The sequence below is a fragment of the Pagrus major genome, chromosome 7 (assembly GCF_040436345.1).
Source record: "Pagrus major chromosome 7, Pma_NU_1.0".
Taxonomy (NCBI): domain Eukaryota; kingdom Metazoa; phylum Chordata; class Actinopteri; order Spariformes; family Sparidae; genus Pagrus; species Pagrus major.
This window is the reverse complement of record NC_133221.1, coordinates 6,163,023-6,171,274: the sequence shown is the minus strand read 5'-3', so window position 1 is coordinate 6,171,274 and position 8,252 is coordinate 6,163,023.

The following is an 8,252-nucleotide window of genomic DNA, read 5'->3' as shown; positions in this document are numbered from 1 at the left end:
CTTTTTGCAGAGATTGTATTTGGCGATTGCGACTTAAGCGCAACTGCAAATAATGTATACATTTTTAAGAATGTATAGGTCAAATTTCATTTACAGATGCCGTTACAGCTGTGAAACACAGTCGCAGAATTGCTGAAACATGTGGACAACATGCAAGACAAATCACCATGACAGAGGCTGTTTCATCCAAAGCTACTGCAAGTACTGAAAGAATCGAGGTGAGTAAGTCAACATTAAATGTGCATATTTAGTAAAAACGTTTGTGAAATTTAAGTAACAGCAAAAGTGATAGAAGCTGTTTGCCTGTTTGCTTGACAAACTGTGTCTGTGCGTGACTGAGTTGCAATTTTCACCTAGAAACATCACAACTTCCATTGCAGATTTTTAGAAAAGCTGCTACAAAATCAGGCATTTCAGGCTGCAACTATCACAAAATCCATGATTGCAAAATCCTGGAGGGACTGGTGTACATCCGTTAAAGTGTACGCTATGTTTTGAACCTTTTTGCCGCACTAGGTTGCCGTCAAACAGCCTTTTTCTTGGGCACTACATTTCGCCTGTGCGCAGGAATGCGGACGTTGTACGGCTGAGGGAATATAGAAGGAACTATCCCTTTAATATTGAGGGAGTCATCTATTTTACAGTTCACCTCTTTGGGGAATCTCCCCACACCCTTACACAGTAAAACAAAGCTCCCCTCAGTTCATTACATTTAGAGCAAGTATCAAGACTATAATTACTGAATCGGTGAAGTTTGGCTGGAGTGGTGTCGATATGCATGAGCCAATTATGTTGTAGCAATTTCAAATGTTTCTCCACCCAGTCGCTCCTTTAGATCCTCTCTCTAACCCTCCAGTCTAGACTCCGAGGAGTCCTGTGAGCCCGACTCAAGCGTAGCATATATAATGAAATCAAACTTAACATAGCGATCTCTTGTTGCTTCTCTTCCCAGGGAGGGAAAGAAGAGGCGCGCTGAGAGAGCGAATGAGAGGACAATATAAATAAAATATGACATTGAAATACGTTAAAATGTCTGTCACGCACAAATGGGCATTAACAATGGAACGTCCAAGACATCAGCAAACTAGTCGTGATTGATTTATGCTTGTTATAATAAAAAGGAGCATAATACTTTGAAGTGTGCCTCTAAAACATCACCTTACACCTCTATTCCAACAAGAACTGGACCAGACGGGTAGGGTGCTAAATGGGCAATGTCTTATTTTACCAAAGGTACATGTGAAATGTAACTCCAAGTTTTTAAATGAGGTGTTTTGCTTGTTAAAATCACACTCTACCTGTGAAACTAGCTGCGTAAACAAAGATCCTCTACACAGTGAGATGTTAACAACACTGTTGTCAACCTTTAGTTTCTTTGTTTTAATGGTTCCATCCTTGTTTCTTCCCTGAGTTGTTTTGAATCTGGGACCGTTTTTTTAAACACCGAACAGGGTATAATTTGAACGTATTTGTCACGGCAGAGCGGTATCAAAACAAAAATCTCTTTCCATACGCCGACGACGGACAACTCGGATATCAAAGGCAATTAGGCGAGCTCGGCGAACCTGCTCGTTCCTTGTGTTATTATTTTCTGCCTCGCACGCTTTGAAATTGAAATAGAAAAATGTCGAGAAATGCTGAGACAATAGTCAAAGCTGTGTTTATCTGCACAGAAACAAATCTCACGCTACCCCTCCATAACCCAAACATCTTATCATTCTGCCTGAGTGGTTTCATGCTTGGGGGAGGCTGAGATGAGGCAGAATATATCAGGTAGGGGGAGGCAGCATCTTTCTAAACAGACAAACTGATTTGTTTTGACCACATTTAACACAGGTATATTGCATTTTTATTGCTCCGAGGGCCGCTAGATCTCAAACAGCACTTTAGTGTATGCTTGAGGGGATCCAGGAGCTATTTGATCCACTCACTCACAAACATCTTGAGTCGTCAAAACCACTCTTGGATGAGTCCCTAAAAACATCTCTGTGGCATTTACTCGATAAAAAAATGAATTTTGTGAGATTCCTGAAGGAAATGAGTTTTTTGTCGTTGTTTGTTTCTGACCCGTTGCTAATCAAATATTGATTTTTTTCTTTTTGCCTTTTGCTCATGTAACCCCCTTAACTATAATTTCTTAAGTCTGCGTTCATCAGTGGGTTCAGTTGCCATGGTGACCAGATGTCATTTCATCCTGTGAAATGAAAACGAGCTCATTTACTCTGTCGTCTCTGGGTCCGGTGTTTCTGCACCTGCTCAATGCAAAGCTATAAATGTCTTCGATTATTAACACGCCTATCAGGTCGTATATAAGTCACCCAGGGCAGTGCATCCCCTAGGCTGGGCTTTATGGGGCTCATGAAGAAGAAGAAGAAGAAACCTCTAAACACTGACAGTAATTGGCGCCAATGGAAGAACCCATCACTACAGTCGTAAGGTGGGTAAACTGGAGTATTAATATTGAACCCAGCACACGCTACAGCATGACAGAATAAACTGAAATACAGGAAAACATAATATTTAGTTTCTTTAAGCCAGATCTTTGAAGAAAACAGTTGCAGGATGCATTTCGATTTGACCTCGAGCTTAATGCATGCTAAAATGCTTGCAAATACAATGCTAACATGTTGATGTCTTGCAAGGATAATGTTTACCATGTAGCTTGTTAGCAGCTGGGACAAAGAAGCGCAGGACATCAAACGGTGAGTTATTTTAATTTTTCTGATGTAGCGGCGTCACGTACGTAGCATAACTGAAGTTACGTACGGAACGTAAGTACATTTGTAACTGAATGTACACAAGTAACATAATTATTTTAACCCATGCCATGGTGTTTTCCGAAACCTTACCAATAGTTTTAGTGCCTAAACCCAACCGTGATGGTACAAGGAAGTTACGGTCACTGGTACGCTGCAACGGTCACGTTGTTTTGGGAGTCGCTGGCAATCAACCCATTCAGTTGTTAAGGTACGACGATGTGTTTGTAGGAGGATGTCTGTGAACAATGTTGAGATATTTCGGATACGTGACATAAAAACATGAAAACTAAACTCAAACAAAAATCTCACCCTCACGGTTGCACTCGACAAATGTCAGAGGATAACCACAGTCAGTAAAAGTCACCATCTTGAATCATTCTCTGCGGACCATTAATGTCAAAGTTCATGCCAGTCAATAGTTGTTCAGATAAGTTCAGTGTGGATCAAAGTGGTCAACCAACCAACCTAATAACAGAGCGACATCACCAGCCCCTAGAGCCACATCCCTAAAAATCCAATCTTCCATTCTTTAATTAATCTACCCACTTATTCACTTCATCCTTCCAGTCAGCCATTACTGCACCGATTTCAGCTTCCTCCACCTACTCACCGGCTGAATCTTTCCTCAGAATCAGGCAGCCGCCCTATCTGATCTGGTGAACAGTTGACTCGACACTCACCTACAAGCAGGAATGATTCACAATGCAGATGCAGTCATCTCTCCCATACTGAGTTCTGTTTGGCTGACTGTGACTTGTAAACACATCGCCGGTGCCAGAAACAGCACGGGAACAAACGGCAGCATGTCCCTCACCTCAGGCCAGAGGGGTAACCCTGACCGAGCAGCAGTGACAAGATGATATATGGCTGAAATATCTTTTCACCCCATAGTTACATCTAAGGTGAAATACAGTCACAGGGTCATTATACGCCGATGACAACACACTAAGAGGTGACGTCAAAGCTAACACGCTGATGTTTAGCATGTCTAATGTTTTACCATGTTTAAAGTCTTAGTTTAGTGCGATAGTGTAACAGAGTTATGTGTTGTTCACACTTCCAAGGATAACAACCATCATATTTGGTTTTGCATATATATTGTGGATTTCATTTGGCTGATACGCCTCTCTGCGTGGTAAATATTGTGAATTACAGCTGCAATGACAGAAAGCACCGTGTCAGTACGAGAGGATAAAGGGCTGCAGGAATGAATCCCAAAACTCGAAAATGAGTTATCAACAGTCTCGAAAGTAATAGGTTTTTATAACAGTTAGCTAATGTTATATCAACAGGAGTTAACCTGCTGTCAGATCAATAACAGTGGCCTTATTTCAGTGGCACGATAATAAAAAGATTTGGAAAAGGCATGGGCATGGCAGCCATTATACGAGGTGAGGAAGGAACAAGTGAAGTAAACAAAAAAGGGATGAAGGGTATGAAGGCAGAGAGGAGCTCTAGCAGTAAGATTTTCTTTGTTATTATTATTATGTGTTGAATTTCAAGTTATTTTCTATTTGCAAATATGTATTTCTAGCCAAAACAGTGCAGTATATCACGAGCTTGTGCACAAATATGTGATCTGGGGCACTTCCTCTAGATTAAATTGCAAAATACACACACACAATAATTCATCTCATGCTACTTTAGCCAGGTAACCACTTATAAAATGCACCAGAATACATGAAATAACATCTACTCTATTAAAAAAAAAATGTGAGGGAAGAGGCCCCAAACTTTGGTTAAAACTGTCCCGACCACATTTTAAAAATGCTTCCCACGGTCATGGGAAAAGGCCAGATTGGTTGCGAGTAGGACTCAACGATATGGTCCGAAAAGCATATTTCGATTATGTTAAGTCCAATATCTGTTTTTGCCAGATAAGACCATCCGACTCTTAAGTTCAAGTTTCAGAAACTTTAGGGTGAAACCAGCTCAGTTTTTGGTGGAAATGTCACCTTCAGTTCTCCAGGAATTGACATAAAGATAAAAAATGAAGATTATGTGGATGCATGAGCGAACAGTATTGTTTCATATGGAGCTGAATAATTTAACGTGATGATTTTTTGGTTTTCATTGTTTTGTAGGGCTGGTGTGCAAAGACTATCAACACATTTTGTGATAGAGCTAATACATCGCTATGACTGTCTAAAGTAATACCCACGTTTTTTTTCTCCAAATTCATAGATAAACAGCTTTGCCAGCAGATTAAGATCTAGGGAGGTGATTTAATACATTTCATATGAAAAGACAGTTCAAATGGCTTCACATAATGCACTGAAACATGAAAAAGGAAACACAAAATAAAACATTAATATGCTCCTTACACCACTCACTGTCTTTTAGATTCCAACTTTCAAAGCAGAGCCTTTCTTCTGCATCTCTCTCTGTAAAACCCAGAGAATGGATCAAAGACATCATTGATCTTCTCCGCCTTCATTCGCTCTCAGATCTGATGAGTAACACTCAGCGACAGTAATCTACATGGAGAAGGTGCTGCTGCAGTTACTGTAGTCACCAGTGAGAGTGCTGTGTGGTTGGAGTAAAGTGGAAGGAAGTGACACCAGTTATAATTTCTTCTCCAATTCATGGTTGTCTGCCGGGTAAACTCATGCTACAAAATATAAGCTACAAGCATCAGGTATTTAGCCTATCTTAGCATAAAGCAAGGGAAGCCGGAGGCAACAGCGAGCACTGCTCATGAGCTTTGTGTGTCAATATATACTTCCTGTAAATCCACAACTTGTTTTAGCATTTCTGTTTGTGTGTGGATTAAACACAACATAAAGTGTGTGTGTGAACAAGTGAGCTTTAAAGGTGTTGGTAGATGTGTCTATAGAGAAACAAGCTGTTTTTCCCTGCCTTTTGTCTTTATGCTAAGCTAAGCTAATTGCGTCCTATCTGTCGTTGCCGGTACAGACATTTTTTCGGACAGACACCTTTCCTAAACTATTAAACCTTTTCCCTTTTAAAAGCTAAATCTCAGTCCTCATTAGTGGCCTGTAAATAAATTACAGGCCATATTCACACGGTGGCCATTTTCCTCTGACGTTCAGGGTGGTTGTAAGTCGTATAAACATAGAGAATCTGGCCAATCATAGCTTCCCGATTGATCAGCACCTGCAAACACAACGGATGGTGAAAATGTGCAGGGACATCGTGCATCATATTTAAAGGTAAAAACCACATATTTGATTGCTAACATTAGCACACAACCTCTCAAGAGCTAACATTACTGTTTGATTACATCCGGTGTGTTTCACTTCCAGGCTTTAATAAATGCGTCCAAGATGTGCAATGATATTTTCAAATGAATTTAAGCCTTTCCTATTATATTGTGTATCAGTATCAAACAGTAATGTTAGCTAGGAAGTGGCTGAACGCTAACGTTAGCGAATGAGTTGTAAAATATGCTATTTTACCAATGACGTTACGTTACACCCTGGATACAGCTTTGGAGGTGGAGCCCCATTCACTCCGATTAAAGCTGCTCAAGTCGCATGAAACCAAAAAAGCTCGACTTCTCGGCTATAAAATTACAGATTATAGTATATTTATAATTATAGATTTCATTTTAAAAATTTGGAAATATGTCCTCTTGCCTGTTGTAGGCAGTAATGTTAGTTACAGCCCTGATCGCAGGCTGTTGGAAGATATTAAATGCCTATAAACTAAAAACACACTGACATATAATAAGTGAGTGTAACTTTTTGGCAATAGCTTGATGAGCATCCATGGATCCATAGTCTTTTATTGGTTCATGCTTCTATCTATGTTATGCAGCTTATCCAGGTCAAGGTTGATTAAATGTATTATATCTTTAGGAATCATTGTTATATAATGAAAAAATCTGATTTAATAACAAATCATCATCGACCGTAACCCCCCTACTGGTTTTTCATCAAAATGAACAGTTATGATTGTCGAACAGGTGTTGAATTCAGCTCTGCGCTGTATTAAAAAGGTCCTTTCAGTCATAAATTTAAATAGGTGAACCCTAAAGGAACCTGAAAACTCACCCCAAACAGCTGTTTCTCAGAGACAGAGATGATTTGTCTTCTCATTACATAATAAGTTGAACAGTGGTCCATGAAAAGCGGCCCTTTTAATTCTGGGCTAATTCTGGCTTTACTTTGTGTTGACCTGTTAAGCAACCATAAGAATATTAAATTGAAGAAGCCGGTAGCTTTTACATGCCGTGGGATTGATGTGCATGACGGCGGGCGCTGAGAACCGACTCATCCTGACTCTATCGCTCCTCTTAGCCGTGCTGACAGCGCCTCAATTAAACACCTCGTCTCAGTGACATTCAGGACATGTTTGGATGAGATAGCGCTATATGCACATTTCACCTGGACATGGAGTGATTATGCTGATCCTTATCCATACTGCGGGTGTGTCATTCTCATACATCATGTGTTGTGTGCTCAGCCTTATTGAGAAACATTGTGAAATAACTCCATAAGTACTTTAAGCCCCTTTTTCGGGGGCGTAACGGAAATGGTATGCATGCGTTTCAATGTAAATCCTACAGACTCTTGTGTAATATTCATCAGCACATCTATTTGTTCGCAGATCATCGGCTTCATCTGTTGTATCGAAGCATCAGAGCACCATCCATCAAATCCTGCTCACACAATGAAAGACTGTTACTAATGAGCTTAACTTTGAGTCAAAATAGAAATATTTCTCTCGTTGCCCCGCAGCCGAGTGGGGAATCTTTGATTAACACATTGTGACAATGAAACACAAACACACATACACACTCGAATACGCCGATACACACTCACTATATACTGTAGAAATCCTGCCATCGTGGCCCGCAGGACAGGTTCGGAAGTGCTGATGTTGATTAGCATAGCTTTGAGTGAGCCAACCCTTTGTCATGCATTTGCCACAATGAATCAAGTTCAACATTTGCAGCCACCGGGCTGTCACCACAGAAAGATTTGCCACAGATGAAGTTGATTTGCATATCAAACCGAGGACCTCTTGCGCCACAAACCCCTCATTTGCTGTGAAAAATATGCCCGCACCTTCTACAAAATCATCAATGTGAGCACCACGACCCCTCCTCATTTATTTATGGCCTATAGGAGGAATTCCTAATGACAGCAGACAGAAATGTTTTAAGATTATTAGTAAGCAGTTATCTGAAACAAGCTCTCTCAGCAGCTGTCTTGATTACGGCATTAATTCACACACTTAAAGCACTTTCTGTAGCTGCGGAGCTTCTAAATTATTTAGACTTGGAAACACTTTTTTATGAGAGACACTATTTTGTGTTGGTTGCCTCGTGAATAATTAACAAAGAGGGTGAAATGCACTGCGCAGTTAAATCTGAGCTGTTTAATCAATGTTTTATTCTGTCTTACTTTATAGCGGGTAAAACAGCTTATAACTACAACCGTGTCTGGTTGAGGAAAGTGTTGATAATATTTTCTCTTTGACTTGATGCGGCTGCTGCCTCTGTTCATACTGTACTATTGCCTCTGT